The sequence below is a fragment of the Petaurus breviceps genome, unplaced genomic scaffold, assembly GCF_028583685.1.
Source record: "Petaurus breviceps papuanus isolate PSGF00001 unplaced genomic scaffold, PetGlider_PUasm1.0 90778, whole genome shotgun sequence".
Classification (NCBI taxonomy): Eukaryota; Metazoa; Chordata; class Mammalia; order Diprotodontia; family Petauridae; genus Petaurus; species Petaurus breviceps.
In genome coordinates, this window is record NW_027187343.1 from 5,220,453 (window position 1) to 5,236,859 (window position 16,407).

The window sequence follows — 16,407 nt, forward strand, 5'->3', positions numbered from 1 at the left end:
GTTTGCTAAGTACTTTAGATTATTTGAGTTTTACCACAACCCTATGAGCTAGGTAATGCAGTGGAAAAAAATACAAAGTCTGAAGTCAGGAAGATTATAAAATGAACTGGAAAAGGAAGGGGCAAATGACTCCACTCAACTGCCAAATTAAGTTTTTTTTGCCAAGAAAGTCCCATATGGGGTAATGAAGAGCCGGACCTGATTGAAAATGATTAAACAAAAATAGCACGTGTGATGAATAGAATGCTAGTTGCGCCTCATTTGTGATTTTCCTGATCTTGAGAGACAATGAGAAAAGGCCCTTAACAGGTTGGGATTACCTGGAGAATTTAGGAGAAGATACGGATGCAAGTCACACAGGATATGCAGGTATGGATGGACCTTCAGTGTGTCTCACTGGTGAGAATGAACTATGTTGGTGAAATCACAGGTCTTTTGAAGTGATTTTAGTTTTCTTTCATAGTTCTTTTGAAATGGGGAGTTACAGGAGTTTCTAAGATTAAGCAATTAAAAAAAGTTTAAGCCTGTAAACAGAAGCACTAAAGTATAAAAATCACACAATATTGGATCTTTTCATTTAAGGCTTCGTCTCAGGCCATTTTCATTTTACAGATTAGAATATTAGTCAATGAGTGTCTTAAGGATGAATAGGAAATACCAAAGTTTCTCTTACAATCATATTCTGTATACAAAAGTTTGCCTACTCTATATTATAATGAATCTTCCAAGAAAACAAATACTTGGTATTGGCATTACCCCTCCCGTCCTTTAGTCCACGAAATTGTGGAGATAAAATTCTAATGAGAAGGAAACCAATGTGGATGCCCAGGGAACTTGCTAACCATAGATTCTTTAAAACTGTGCATAGAAGAGGGGGAATAAGCAGTTAATAAAGAATGACTGAGAATGTTGATGTACTCTAAAAATGTCTCCCCTCAATATCTTCCCGCCTTCCCAAATTCCGTTACTATCAAGAGAGTTACTCATAACCTCAGTGTCATCCTTGACACTTCTCTCAATACATATACAATCTATTGATGAATTTTGTTGTCCTTGCCTTGATAACTTTCATAGAGACTCTTTTTCTCCATTCGTAAAACCACAGTTCAGGCCGTCATCACCTGGGCTGTCCCAAGAGATTAACTGGTATCCCTGCCTCTTCTCTGCACTTCATTCCATTTTCCACTCAACTGCCAAGATGGTTTTCTTGAAGCATAAGCCTGACCAAGTCACTCCTTTAGCCCAGCTTAATGAGCTCCAGTGACTCCCTATTATTCCCATATCAGATACAAAATCTGAAACTCTTGATAACCTGGAGCCATCCTACCTTTCCAGGCTTACACCTTACCCCTTCCACATTCTCTAACTACACTGATTTCTTGAATATAACACTTGTCTCTCTGGCTTTGCATTGGCATCTCCTGCCCCTCACTTTGACGCCTTGGCTTCCCTGGCTTTCTTGAGCTCTCCAGTCCCGCCGTCTGCAGGAGGCCTTTCCTGATCTCCCCAGCTGCTAATACCTTCCCCATTCACATTATTTTCGTTTTCCCTCCAGTAAGATCTCTGCTTGTTGAGGGCAAACATGGTCTTTTTCCTTTCTTTGTATCCCTGTTGCTCAGCATGTTTCCTGGCTCACAGTAAGCAATTAAGGTTTAATGCCTGACTAAAACTCAGAATGAACTGAAATTGGCAAGAAAAGCTAAGGATAATAGGACTCTTCAGGTTTTTAGGGAGAAAGGGATAATTTTTTAAAAATACTACCACTTGGTGGACAGGATGATATTGGAAACCAAGGGAAGGCAAGTAGCCCATTGCTTAATTTGCTTGATTTCTTTGCAGTGGAGACAGGACAAAAACTGCTGAGTTAATACCCAAGTTAAAGATTGTAAGAGCATTTATTTGCTCTTGGATTTGTCTGGGATAGGACTGAGAGATCCCCTTTGAACCTTTCATTTTACCAAGATCCAGAGAGATTAAGCCATGTGCCCCAAGGTCACATAGCCCCTCTCTGGTAACCTTGAGGACCAGAACCCAGGACTGCCTTGCCATCCTGACTTGCAGTTCCACACTCTCTTGACTACATGCCAGATTCATCCCCAGATCACTTTTACAAAACAAGCAAGTTAGAAAACGAAGTTCAGTGTCAAAAGTCTTTTTTCCTCAAATATGTCTATGAAAATCCCTTTTCACTCCCATGCTTCACATAAAAGTATTTATTTATCTTGTATTTTGTGGTGCTAAAAATAAGAATTATGACATCATATTAAAATCATCTTATAGGCTCTTACTATTCTGTCCAGGCACATCATTTATAGGGATAAGGACTGGCATCTATGATTTCATTGGTACAGGGAGTACCCAGGTGAAGGAACCCTCAATTGGGTTGGAAGAATGCTCATTTCATTAATACAAATTAGAAGGCATGATGGGGAACTGAGGAAATGGTCAGGTGTGATTGCTAAGCCATTATTCGGGCTTTTTGGAAGAGCATGAAAAGCAGTACTGTAGGCCAGGAGAGGGATAAATGACTTGTTTTTCAAGAAAAGGGAAGAGTGTAAATTAGAAACCACCAAGACCAGTTTCAATTCCTGGGAAAACTTTTTATCCATGACTTGAATAAGAGCAAAATGTGACCTGTTGACAAAATTTTCAGAGGGCTAGGTAATGAAATGAGGAGGGAGGATCCAGACAGATTGGTAGACTAGAGCTTTGAGCTGAATCTAATAAAAGTTAATAAGGATAAATATAGTCTCATGCCTGGGCTTGAAACAATCATTTTCTTTAGAAGGGGAGAGACTTGGTTAGATGGCAATTTGAAAAAGTTCTGGGAGTTTTAGTGGATTAACAAGCTCAATGTGAGGCAGCGATATCACAGGACCCCCAAACCTCAAACAAAACAAAACTAGTTTGATCTGGGCTTGCATTAAGAGGCAGAGTTCCCAGGAATAAAGATGTAGATAGACCCTTTGTATTCTGCCCCCTGGTCAGAAGCGCATTGCTATGCTGAATAGTGTCCGGATGAGGGCAATTAGAATGGTGAAGGTGTTTGAATCCATGCCATATAACGAATTAGGGATACTGAGCATGGAGAAGACTTGAGGATTTTGTGATCACAGTCTTCAAGCTGTCATGTATAAATGCAGCTAGACTTATTCTGTTTGGTCCCAGAAGGCAGAACAAAGCACAATAGATAAGTTAACAAGAAGCGAATTTGGACTTGATATCAGGGGGATAAAACAAAAAAAACTTGCTAATAATAACTGTCCAAAAATTTGTGCTTGCATCCACCAGTGCTGAGCACATAGTAGGTGCTTAATAAATGCTTTCTAGCTTGATGGATTCTGACACATTGGAGGTCTTCAGAGACTGGGAAGACCCATTTTTCAAGTGTGTTTTATAGGGAATTACTTTTAGTCAAGTATTGGATTCAATGATTGCTAAGGTTCCTTCCATGTCTAAATTTTATAATTCAATGTCCTTTTCAAAGTTGAGTAATTTTGCTAAAATCAGCATTTATTAGCAACCTTATTTATTTTTTAAAAGTTTTTATTAATATTTTCTGTTTTTTACATTGCCATAGTATCCCACATATCTGTCTCCTCATCCACATCCCTGAAAGCAATCTCACACTACAAATAGTATTTTTTTTGAAAGGGAAAAAAAAAGTCAGCACAATTGATCAATACATTGAAAAAGTCAGAAAACATGTGATGTGTAAACACCAGTGGATCTCCCACCTCCATAAAGGGGTATACTGTTTGGGGGTGTTTTCTCATATCTCTTCATTTGAGTACTACTTGATCTTTATACTTTTGTTAATTTACTTTAGATATTTTGGTATTGCTCTTTCCATTTATGTTGTTATAGTTGCTGGGTACTCTTTTCTTGGCTCTACTTACTTTACTCTGCTTATACTTCATATACATCTTTCCATACTTTTCTGTGTTCATCACATACATCATGTCTTAGAACACAGTAATATTCCATTATTACTCACGTATCACAGTTTGGTTAATTATTTCCCAATTGATGGGCAGCTACTTTGTTTTCAATTCTTAGCTATCACAAAAAGTGATAAATATTTTGGTGTTTGTAGGGACCATTTTCTTATTGATGAATTCTTTGGAATATAAGCCAAATAATGGAAACTTTGGTTCACAAAGTATGGACATTTTGTTACTTTATTGCTTAATTCCAAATTGGTTTCCAAAATAGTTGTACCATTTCACAACTCCATCAACAATTTATTAGTATGCCCGTCTTTCTGCAACTCCTTTAACACTATTGCTATTTTTTGTCTTTTTAAAAAATTTTGACTAATTTAAAGGGTATAAGATGAAATCTCAGGGTTGTTTTGATTTGTAGTTCATATTACTGATTTGAAAATTTTGATTTAAAACATTTTTTTCATGTGTATTTTGAATATTTTGCATTTCATTTGGGAATTGGTTGTTCTTATTTTTTGGGCCATCTATTGTGGGATAGCTATAAGAAATCTGTGTATGTGTCTGTGCATATGTGTGTGTATATGCATATAGACACATCACACATATATAAATTATACATCTTGTTAACAAACCTTTTTCAGAAAAATTTGATACAAAGATTCTTTCCCATTTGACCACTTTTCTTCTTATAATAGATATATTAATGTTGTTTGTGCAGAAGCTTTTGAACGCAGTAATCTGTTCCTTCAGTTACTTTTTTTTTCAAATGCTTTATTAACTTCTGATTTCCATCATTCATGTCTGCAAGATTTTGAGTTACAAAATTTCTCCCAGTTTTTGCCCTATCCACCGCCCCAGAATAGCAGTCCCACAGGATATCCCCTCCTCCAATCTGCTCTCTCCCATATTTTCTCCCATACCCCTTTCGACTTTTCCAGTGGACCTCTATGCCCCAGTGCCTGTATATCTTATTTCCCAATTACATGTAAAATAGTATTAATAACAGTATGTATGTATGTATGTATGTGTGTGTATATATATATATATTTAAACATTTGATTTTAAAACTTTGAATTCCAGATTCTTTCCGTTCCTCCCTTGTCACCCACCCTTACTGGGAAGATAAGCAGTTCAGTATAGGTTGTACATATGTGGCTAATGCAAAACAATAACAAAGTAGATATATTGTAAAAGACTGACTGTATTTCCCTCCCTCCTATCCCACCTCCCACTTGTTCTATTCTCTACTTTGATCCCGTCCCTTTTCAAAAGTGGGTGCTTCCAACTTCCCTCCCCCCTAGCCTGCCCTCCCTTCCATCATCCCCCCTCTCATCCCCTTCCCTTCTACTCTCCTGGAGGGTGAGATACCCTATTTAGTGTGTATTTCATTCCCTCCCTGAGCCAAATTCAATGGGAATAAACTTGACCCATTCCCTTTTGCCTTCCTATTCTTCCCCTCCATTGTGACCATTTTCCCTTGCCTCTCCTATATGAGATAGTTTACCCCATTCTGTCTCTCCCCATCTCCTCTCATTATATTCCCCTCTCACCTCTTAATTTCACCTAAGTATCATCACTTCCTGTTAAATTGGTCCTGTGCCCTCTATCTATGAATACCTGTAAACATATGCCCATAAACCTCATATATATATATATATATATGTATATGTATATTTCTGTTCCCTTCAACTACTGAGAAAGGTTTCGTAAGTTACAATTATTGTCTTTCCATGTAGGAATGTTAATAGTTCAACTTTGATAAGTTCCTTATGATTTCTTTTCCCTGTTTACCTTCTCATGCTTCTTGTATCTCAATGTCAAATTTTCTATTCAACACTGGTTTTTTCAACAAGAATGCTTGAAAGTCCTCTATTCCACTGAATGACCATATTTTCCCCTGAAACATGATACTCAGTTTTGCTGGGTAGGTGACTCTTGGTTTTAATCCCAGCTCTTTAGACCTCCGGAATATCATATTCCAAGCCCTTCAATCCCTCAGTGTAGAAGCTGCCAGATCCTGGGTTATCCTGATTGTGTTTCCACAATATTCAAATTGTTTCCTCCTGGCTGCTTGTAATAGTCTCTCCTTGATCTGGGAATTTTGGAACCTGGCTATAATATTCCTAGGAGTTTTCTTTTTGGGATCTTTTTCAGGAGGTGATCGGTGGATTCTTTCAACCTCTATTTTGCCCTCTGGTTCTAAAACATCAGGGCAGTTTTCTTTGAGAACTTCCTGGAGGATGATTTCTAGGTTCTTACTTTGATCATGGCTTTCAAGTAGTCCAATAATTTTTAAATGATCTCTCCTGGATCTATTTTCCAGGTCATTGGTTTTCCAGTGAGATATTTCACATTACCTTCTATTCTTTCATTTGTTTGAATGTTTAACAGCATCTTGATTTCTCATAAAGTCATTAGCTTCCATTTGCTCCAATCGAATTCTGAAGCAATGATTCTCCTTGTCGATCTTTTAAGCTTCTTTTTCCATCTGGCAAATTCGGCTTTTTAAGGCATTCCTCTCCTCATTGCCTTTTTGAGCCTCTTTTGCCAATTGAGTCAGTCTGTTTTTTAAGGTATGATTTTCCTCAGTCAGGCTGTTGACTCTCAGTTCATAATTTTCTTGCATTGTTCTCATTTCTCTTTCCAATTTTTCCTCCATTTCTCTTATCAGTCCTCTATGGTCTGTAACCAGCTTGTATTTTCCTTTGAAGCTTTTGGTGCAGGAGTTCTGACTTCACTGTCTTCCTCCTGTTCCATGCTTTGCTCCTTTTTGTCCCCCAAATAGGAGTCTAATGTTGGAATCTTCTTTCTGCTTTGTTTCCTTTGCCTGGTCATGTTGCCCCTCAGTCACTTGACCCCTGGGCTTTTTGCCACAGTAGGATTCTACCACCATACAGGGGAGCTTTCGTCCCAAACACTGGGGTTTTCTCAGCGGCCGGAGGTATTAGATGGGTGCCCTCTCTGAGGTCTCCACATGCTCTGGCAAGCTGGATACACGCCCCAGGACCTCCACCCTAGACTGCAATCCAGATCCAAGTAGGTTAAAGCAAGAGCGATTGGTCCCTCTACACTCTGCAAGCCAGGAGCTGAAGCTGCCACGTGGTGCTGGCTGGCTGTGCCAGTGTCTCAGCGGCTTCTCGCCCCGGGGCACAAAAGCTATGCACTCCCACTTACTGGGTCGCAAAGTCCAGACTGCACTAACCTCTCATTTTTTCCTTCACATCTGTGTTGATAAATCTGGAAATGGCCACAGCTGCTGCTGATCTGGAGTCCCTCTGGCTGGTGGCTGATCAGGCCCTCCCTGGGGCTAAAACCTCAGTGTGGGGCTGGGCTCAGCCCCCAGAGCTCTGCTCTGGCCGATTCCTGCCGGCCTGCCGGGCTGTCCTCAGTTGGAGGTTAGCTTCTCTATGTCATTTTGTGGGTTCTGCAGCTCCAAAGTTTGTTTAGAGTCCCCTTTTGACATGGATTGGGGAAGGTGGAAGCTGGAGCTGCTCAGAGGTCATGCTTCTACTCCGCCATCTTGACTCCACCCCTCTCTTTTGGTTACTTTAATCTTTTTTTTTTTTTAAGGTGGTCCTGTTCCCACTGACTCTTTTCTTTTCACCCCTATCTCCTCTTCTCATTTGTTACCCCTTTCCCTTTAGGGTTTTTTGTATTAGTTCTTTTTCCTCTCCTGCTTTTATTTGGTTTCTTCCCCTACTTTTTCTTCTTTAGTCAAGTAGATTTGGCCTTCCTCTCCTTCCCTTCACCTAGTCCTGTTCATTATCTTTTTAATTTCATTTTTTGGTCCCCTTTCCAAAAGTGTTTCTCTCAGTCTCTTCATTATCCGTCATCTCTTTCTGTTTACTCTAGATTCTCAATCTCTGATTCAGGACCCCCATATTATCTAGGCCCTCTCTTTTCTCTGTATTCTTCATGCAATCACAGCTTCCAAGGCATATACTCTAGACTTTCCCCTCTAGATGCTTTCTGACCCTGCCTTGTAGGGCTTACCCCCATGATTCCTCTTTTCCATTGTGCGTCATTCCTAGAGCAATGCCAGTTATTACAGGTATAAGACAATACACTGCCCATGGTAGAGCCCCTCTCACACCAGATTTATGTCCTCTCTTGTTGACCTTTCCCCCCTTTCATTTGCTTGAATATTTCCACTCCTCCAGCTGCCAGTTGTCCCAAGGGGTTCCACCTTGTTCCCTCCGTGAACAAATTTTTAAGCACCAAACCCCTCATATCTCATCCAGTATAAGGCCCTCATATCTCCCTTCACCCATAGGAACATTCATCAGTGGAATCTCCTACCTCTAAAGTAAGGCCTCCTTCCTCCTCCCCCCTTTTATTAATCACCCCACCTCTTTCTTACCTTCCTTAATGTCTCTTCTCTTTCTGAGACCACAAAGGTCACCTTACTCTCATTGCTAACCCTTGATTCTACTCTGGCACACTACTCATTTTTCTCTATCTCCCTATTCCTTTCTCCCCTTTTCATGTTGTAATGTAGTCCTACAAAAGAAGCATTTACCTCTAGACAGAGTGTCACCAGTTCCGTCCATAATGGCCCCATCTTCCTCTTCACTGTTACCTCTTCCAGATTTCTACCTTTACCCTTGTGTATATTTTTTTTCAATTTCATGTTCTTTTATTTATTATTATATATAATGTTATATTATAATATGTAGTATACATAATAAAATTTATGATATATTTTATTTACATCGTTAAATTATATAATTTATGTAATTAAAAAATTAAACATAAATGCAAAAGAAAAAAAATAATGTCATTTATGCAGCAGATCATAAGAGAGGTTTCAATGTAAAACAATAAATTTCCATTTCAAGAAAACCTATTTAATAAATACTACACATTGTTTTCAAAGCTGCCCAGCTCTTTTTGGATTCCTTGTTGGTTTTCTTTTGTTCTCTGCTGTGCACTTTTTACTTTATTTTTTCCCCTCCCTCCCTCTACCAGTCTCATACAATTAAGTGTGGATACACACATGCACACACACATCAATAGATATCTATAAACATATACATAATGTACACATACACATATATGTAAGACCATAATATGCTTATTTCCGTCTCTAATTTGTTTCTCTGAAGGTGGATAGCGTCTTTTGTAGGTCCAAGTCTTTCCATGCTTTTCATCATTTCCTACACCACAACAGTATTCCAACCCAATCACATCCTGTTTGAGAGATCATCTGAAAGTTCTTTTCCAATTTTCTACATTCCTTCTATTCTTGGCTACATAGATTTTATTTATGCAAGAAAATTTTAGTTTAAAATAATAAAAATTATCCTTTCCACACTTCAGCAATTATCTCCCTTATAATATAGATTATGATCTGGTATTGCTGAATCTATTTTCTTTACATTTTTTTTCCTACTGTCTTTGAAGTTCCTGACCTTTTGCTCTTCCAAATGAACTTTGTTATTATTTTTTCTAACTCAGTAAAATAAGTTTTTAGAAATTTAATTCGCATGGCATTGAATAAATAGATTACTTAGGTAAAATTGTCATTTTAAAAGTTATGTTGAGGGGTGGCTAGGTGGCTTATTGAGTAAAAGCGCTGGCCCCGGAGTCAGGAGGACCTGAGTTCAGTTCCAGCCTCAGACACATAACACCCACACACAAAAAAAAACTAGCCGTGTAATCTTGGGCAAGTTACTTAACCCCAATTGCCCTCCAAAAGGCAAAAAAAAAAGTTACATTGGTTTTGCCCACCCATGAATAATATTACTTCAATTATTTAGATCTGAGTTTATTTGTATAAAAAGTCTTTTATATTCATATAGTTCCTGAGTCTGTTCTGGCATATGTGTACACTTGGGTAGTTTATATTGTCTAGGTATTTTATGGTATAGGTTTTAAATGGTATAAGATACTATTAAATAATATTGCTGACATAGTATAGTTTCTGTTTTTTACTTTTGATTAAATCTATTTTAGCTTAAACTTTGTCTGAGATCATGATTACTATCTCTACTTTTTTACATAATGAATTCTACTCCTATCCTTTGTTTTATCCTTGTGTGTAACTCTCATTTTTATAATGTTTTTGGAAAGCAACATATTGTTGAATTCAATTTTTTAATCTGCTATCCGTTTCCATTTTATGGGTAAATTCATCCCATTCACATTCTAAGCTACAATTATTTGTATATTTTCCTCTTTCCTATTTTCCTCACTATCCTTCTCATTTTATTTACCCTATCTCTCCTCACTTCTCTGTTTTATTTCTACCCACTACCTTGCCCTCTTGTTCCTTAACCTACCCAGTCCTATAAAAGCACCTCCTTATCTTCTCCTCCCACCTTATCCCCTTGCCCTCTTGTTTCGTTCTGAATTTAGAACACACACACACACACACACATTTCCCTCTTTAGCCTGTTCCTGATGAGAATAAGTTTCCAGCACTACTCACTCTCCACACCACTAGCTTTTTCTGCATCAATTTTTCCTTTTATGCCTTATTCATATGTTAATTGCCCCTTTTTTGCACTCCCTACATTTTTATTCTTTTTAGAATCACCCTATCATACTCATCTCAACCCAAGTCTTTCTTTCGAACTACCCAAATAACGATGAGAATTATAAGAGTACTGCTAATATTTTCACATATGAAAAGTAAACAGTTTGACCTTATTGAGTCCCCTGTAATTGGTCTTTAACATATATTTCTCCTGTATGTTATATGTCAAAATTTCCCTTAAGTTCCCAAAAGTTCCCTTAAGTTTTTGTCACAAAAACCTGAAAGTCTTTCAGTTCATTAAATGTCCATTTTTTTTTCATTCAGTATTATACTTAACTTTACTAGTAAGTTACCTTTGGTTACAACCCAAGCTCTTTCGTTGTATAGAATATAGTATGTTATGACCTGTTGTCCTTCAGTGTAGTAGCTGCTAGGTCATGTGTAATCCTTATTGTAGCTCCATGATATTAAAATTTTTTTTCTTGTTGCTTCCAATATTTTCTCCTTAACCTGGGAGCTTTGAAACTTGGCTATGATATATCTGTAAGTTTTCCTCCTAGGTTCTCTTTCACATGGTAATCAGTGGATTTTTTTTTCTATTACTGTATTGCCTTTGTGTTCTATAACTTCAGGGCAATTTTCCTTGATAATTTCTTGTAATATTGTGTCAAGATTCTTTTTTTAATTGCAATTTTCAGGTAATCTGACTATTCTTATATTATTTTTCCTTGATCTGTTTTCCAGATTGGTTGTTTTTCTGATGAGATGTTTCTTCTTTTCTTCTATGTTTTCATTCTTTTAGTTTTGTTTTATGATTTCTTGGTGTCTTATAACATCATTAGCTTCCCCTTGACCAATTCTAGTTTTCAAGGAATTATTTTCTTTCTTAAATTTTTAATTCTCTATTTCCAGTTAGTTGACTTTCTTTTCATAATTTTCTTGATATGTTGAATTTTTCTAATTTTTTCACCTAATTTTTCCTCCATCTCTTGGAGTCCCTTTTAAGTTCTTCCAAGAACTTTTTGTGCTTGGGACCATTTGACATTTCTCATTGAAAAATGAGTGGCTTTTTTAGCTCCAGTATCTTTCTCTGAATATGAACCCAGATCTTCTCTATCCCCATAGTAACTATTTATGGTTGGGTTCTTTCTCCTTTTCTTACTCATCTTTATTTTATTGTTGTTGTTGTTTTTTGCAGCTATTAGTGTAATCAAATTGTATGGTATAGAGAATGATGCTCCAAGTTTCATGTCCTTCTTGCTGTTATTTTCTGAGGTCTATCTTTTTTTTCGCTTTTTGGAGGGCAATTGGGGTTAAGTGACTTGCCCAAGGTCACACAGCTAGATTTTGTGTTAAGTGTCTGAGGCCAGATTTGAACTCAGGTACTCCTGACTCCAGGGACAATGCTCTGTTCACTGCGCTACCTAGCTGCCCCCTCTGAGGTCTATCTTGGGGGCCCAATCTTGACTCTCCTCTCTACTCCGAAGCCACAGCTAGGGCCCCCAGCCACACTGTCCCACAAATGATCTTACTCCTCATAGTCCCTCTAATGGCTGCAAACTACAATTGCCCTTTCTGCCCTGGAAGTTAAACCAGGGATTCTGCTCTACTTCAAGTTCCCACAGTCAACAGAGTCCCTGCCCCTTGCTACTGCACTCATGAGGTGTGTGCTAACTCTTTCCCCGTGGCCACAGCCTGAGATGTGTCTGATCAGCCCAGCTGTACTTGGCATCCCTTCACAGTGGAAGGTCCTTCAATCTTCTCCTATTCAGCTGTCATACCTCCATGCTGTTTGCAAAGCAACTGTTTCTAAGGCTGAGGCTGCCTCTCAACACAGTGCTCCCAGGACTTGTTGTTTGTTGATTCTGCAGAGTCAGCTTGGAGGTATTTGCACTTCACTGAGGCTGAACCTCCACCTTCAGAGGTCTGATTCTTCCTGGGGTCTTCTCAGATTGTCTTAGACATAGGTTCCCAAAGTGGGCAATACCTCCCCCAGGGTGTGCTGGAATAATTCAGGGAGGTGGTAGTAAAGTTTCTGGCACAATTGGTGGGGGATTGAATAAAAATAAGGGGATGGTGGAAGCACAAGGAAAGAAGGGAAGAAAATTTTGAAAAAAGTTCATACATGTTTCATCTGTTGTGTAATAGAGTTAAAGTTGTATTGGTTATATTATTTTCCAAGTAAACATACAAAATACAAGTTATAACTGATTAGTGGTCAAGTCTGCTGACAGGTCTTAACAAGCAAGTGTTGGCAGGCAAGCATGTGTGGCATTGTCATGAAGTCCAGCATGCATTGGCAGGAATATGTGCATGTAACGACTTCTTTACAATATGATCCTTCAGAGTGTCCTTATATTGCTTCTTCTGACCACCATGTCAACACTTGCCCTGTGTGAGTTCTCCATAAAACAGTTTTTTTGGCAAATGTACATTTTGCATTTGAACAATGTGGCCAGCCCATTAAAGTTGCACTCTCTGAAGCAGAGTTCGAATGCTTTGCAGTTTAGTTCTAATAAGGACCTCAGTATCTTGTGCCTTATCCTGCCAGGTGATCTTCAGAATCTTCCTAAGACAATTCAAATGGAAGAGATTCCATTTCCTGGCATGGTACTGGTATACTGTTTAGGTTTCACAGGCATAGCAATGAAGTCAGCACAACAGCTCTGTAGACCTTCAGTTTGGTAGTCAGTCTAATACCTCTTCTTTCCCATATTTTCCTTTGGAGCCTCCCAAATACCAAGCTAGCTCTGGCAATACATGCATCAACCTCATTATCAATGAAGTTCAATTCTTTTTTTTTTTTTTGCTTTGTTTTGGAGGGCAGTTGGGGTTAAGTGACTTGCCCAAGGTCACATGGCTAGTTTTTGTGTTAAGTGTCTGAGGCCGGATTTGAATTCAGGTCCTCCTGACTCCAGGGCCTGTGCTCTATTTATTGTGCCACCTAGCTGCCCCTATGAGGTTCAATTCTCAAGAACTTTGGAATGGATTGTGTGACATGGGAGACACTGGCACAGGATCACTCAGCATGGCATGCCCACATCAGAGAAGGTCCTGTGCTCTATAAGCAAAACAGAATTGAAACAACTCAAAGGAAATTCAGGATGCACAAATTTAGAGTATCCACCCCAAAGGTTCACACAGACTATTTGTGCCCGACCTGTGGTAGAGCATTCTGAGCTTGTATTGGTCGGATCAGCCACAGTCAGACGCATCGAAACTTGACTTTAGCAGAGTGGTGTCTTTTTGGTCCTCTTCAAGAACAAAGGACAACAACCACCCAACAACATTATCCTATACAGTTACATGACACAATATTGCATCAAAATTTCAATGCAGGAAAAACCCCACAAATTTATAACAAATTATTAAATTAAAGATGCATTTTAGAAATTGTATACATATTTTTTGAAATCATGCAAATTTTAAAAAATGTTAAAAGGCTAAAGGAAGTAGATTTTCAGGGGGATACTGAGTAATTTTTTTTAAAAGGTGGTAGTAGGCCAAATACTTTTTGGGAATCTCTGTGTTAGGAGATCAACTGCTTTACCTCGTGTTTATTTCTGCAGCTGTCAGGCAATGGTTCTGACTTTTTTTGTGGAGGAAATTTGGAGAGCTGAAAGTTTTCTGACCTACCCCCTCATCTTCCCTTTCTTTGTATGAAAGAAAGAAGTTTCTCTCTGATCTCTGTTGTCACTGTTGCTGTTGCTATCCTTGCCTACTTCATTTATTCATTTCTCCTGCATTTCTGGGTTTTGGGGGGGTGTTTGGGAAGCAGATTATCTCTTTAGTTCTATTTTTCTTTCTAAAAATATTTCAAATTCTTTATTACTGAATATTCATCTTTTGTCAGAGAGGGTTAGCTCAGATTTGCCACATACTTCACCCTGGGTTACATCCTGAGCTTCATTGCTCCTCGGAACATATTATTCTATTTCCTCCTTTTTCTAGTGACTGCAGAAAGTGGAATGTCCTTTCCTTTGTATTTGAAGTTCTTTTTCCTGTGGTTTGCAGAACTTGTTTCTGAATTGAATTATTACATTTAACCACTATTTGTTTTGGAGTTTGTAGCTTTGGGTAATTATTTCTGGAGATGATCTGTGAATTCTTTTAATTAGTATTTCATTTTCTATGTTCAGAAGTTCTGGTCAGTTATCTTTTATTTCCTTCATTCTGATACTAAAGTTTTTTGTCCTATTCAGTTTTTTCTGGAATGACCTTAGGTTGTCTCTAACATCTTATCTTCAAAATGAATATGTTTTCCCTGCATAGTAAGCCTATTTTCTTTTTTTTTTTTTTTTGAGGGGGAAAGGTAGGACAACTGGGGTTAAGTGACTTGCCCAAGGTCACACCGCTAGTTTTTTTTTTGTGTTAAGTGTCTGAGGCTGGATTTGAACTCAGGTCCTCCTGACTCCAGGGCCTGTTCTCTATTCACTGAGCTACCTAGCCGCTCCCCTATTTTCTTTTAATATTATTATTTTTTGCTTCTTTTCCCCAAGGCTGTCCTTCATTTCTGTGTATTCGCATTTCCAATATATTGTTCTCTCATTTGATTCTTTGGTGAGGCTTAACATTGCAGATTCAAGTTTTTCTATTCAGTTCATGATTTTTGCTGTGTAGAACATACATTCTGTTTCATAGTCTCATTTCTCTTTTAAAACAATCAAAAACAGTGTGATGTGGTTCCATGTTCTCTTTAAATTCTACCAGGTCTTTTGTCTCAAGTGTTGAATCATTTCCCCTAATTTTGTAATATTCGTTTATAGATGCCTGAATTTATTTACTAGGTTTGAGGTCATATTTCCTTTTGTTGTTACTGTTTTTCCTGTTTAATTTATCTGTTTATGTTCAAAGTCTTTGAGTTTTCTTCTTCCTGAAATCTTTGGTACTTTCAATTCCCCCACCTCTCATTCCCCCCCTCCAGATCCCCATCATTTTCCTTATCACTCACTTTTTGACTTCCTCTTTGATTGTAGTTTCCTTGGAAGCTGGATCTTAAAGTCTCTTAATACATGACTCACCAGCCTGGATATCTGCCTCAATTCACTTTTGGGTCATCAGAATCAACCGCTGAATGCTATGCTCTCTCTCTTAGGCTTGGTGGAGTGCTGCATAGTCTCCCATATTCCTCATTTCTTTGGCTCATCACCAGCAGTTTAGAGTCCATTTCCCCTAGCATCACCATTCAGAGTTTTGTAGGACTGGTGCTTCTGGGCTGTAGCCCCTGATCAGGTTTTTCTCCTGAAGGGCTGTGACCATAGTAACTGTTGATGCCCAAGAAAACTTCTGCAGCCTGGAACTAGGGTCTCCATGGCAGTGGAAAGAAGGAAGAGGGACTGGGGTGTTGAAGTAGGTTTTGATGTCACATACTTGGGTCTGTTAGTGTAACCTTGCTGCCAGTAGCATGGGAGGGGTGGGGTAAGGGTGCTGGTCAGTGAGCATCAGTTTGAAGTTTTGGGGTTTTTTTTTTTTAACTTGGATTCTGGGTGTCATGGGCCATGGAGAAAGCTAAAATTGTTTTATCTTTGGTACATAGTTTCTGTTTTGGAGAGGTCTGAGAGGTCATAAGTATCAAAGAAAATCTCTAGTTCTCTGTCTTTGTTGCTTACAAGGAGGTATAATTTAGTTATAATCCAGAAGGCTCATTTGGTTATAATAAAGATTATCACTATAAAACCTACCTGAAAAACATAGATTAGAATACTTTGGAGAAATACACTGAGTTTCCTTACCTGGTAGATAGATATTTCAGTAAACTAGTGGAGGGTTAGTCCAGAGTCTTCTATCACCTCCACTACCATTCATCTATAATGTATACCTGTATTTTACCTTAATTCAACCTATTGCTCAAAATGTCTTGCTTTCTAAAATGGTGCATGTTGATCCATTACCCACAACCACACAAATATCCCTTGAATTGTTATCCATCCATCCATCCATCCATCCATCCATCCATCCATCCATCCATCCATCCATCCATCC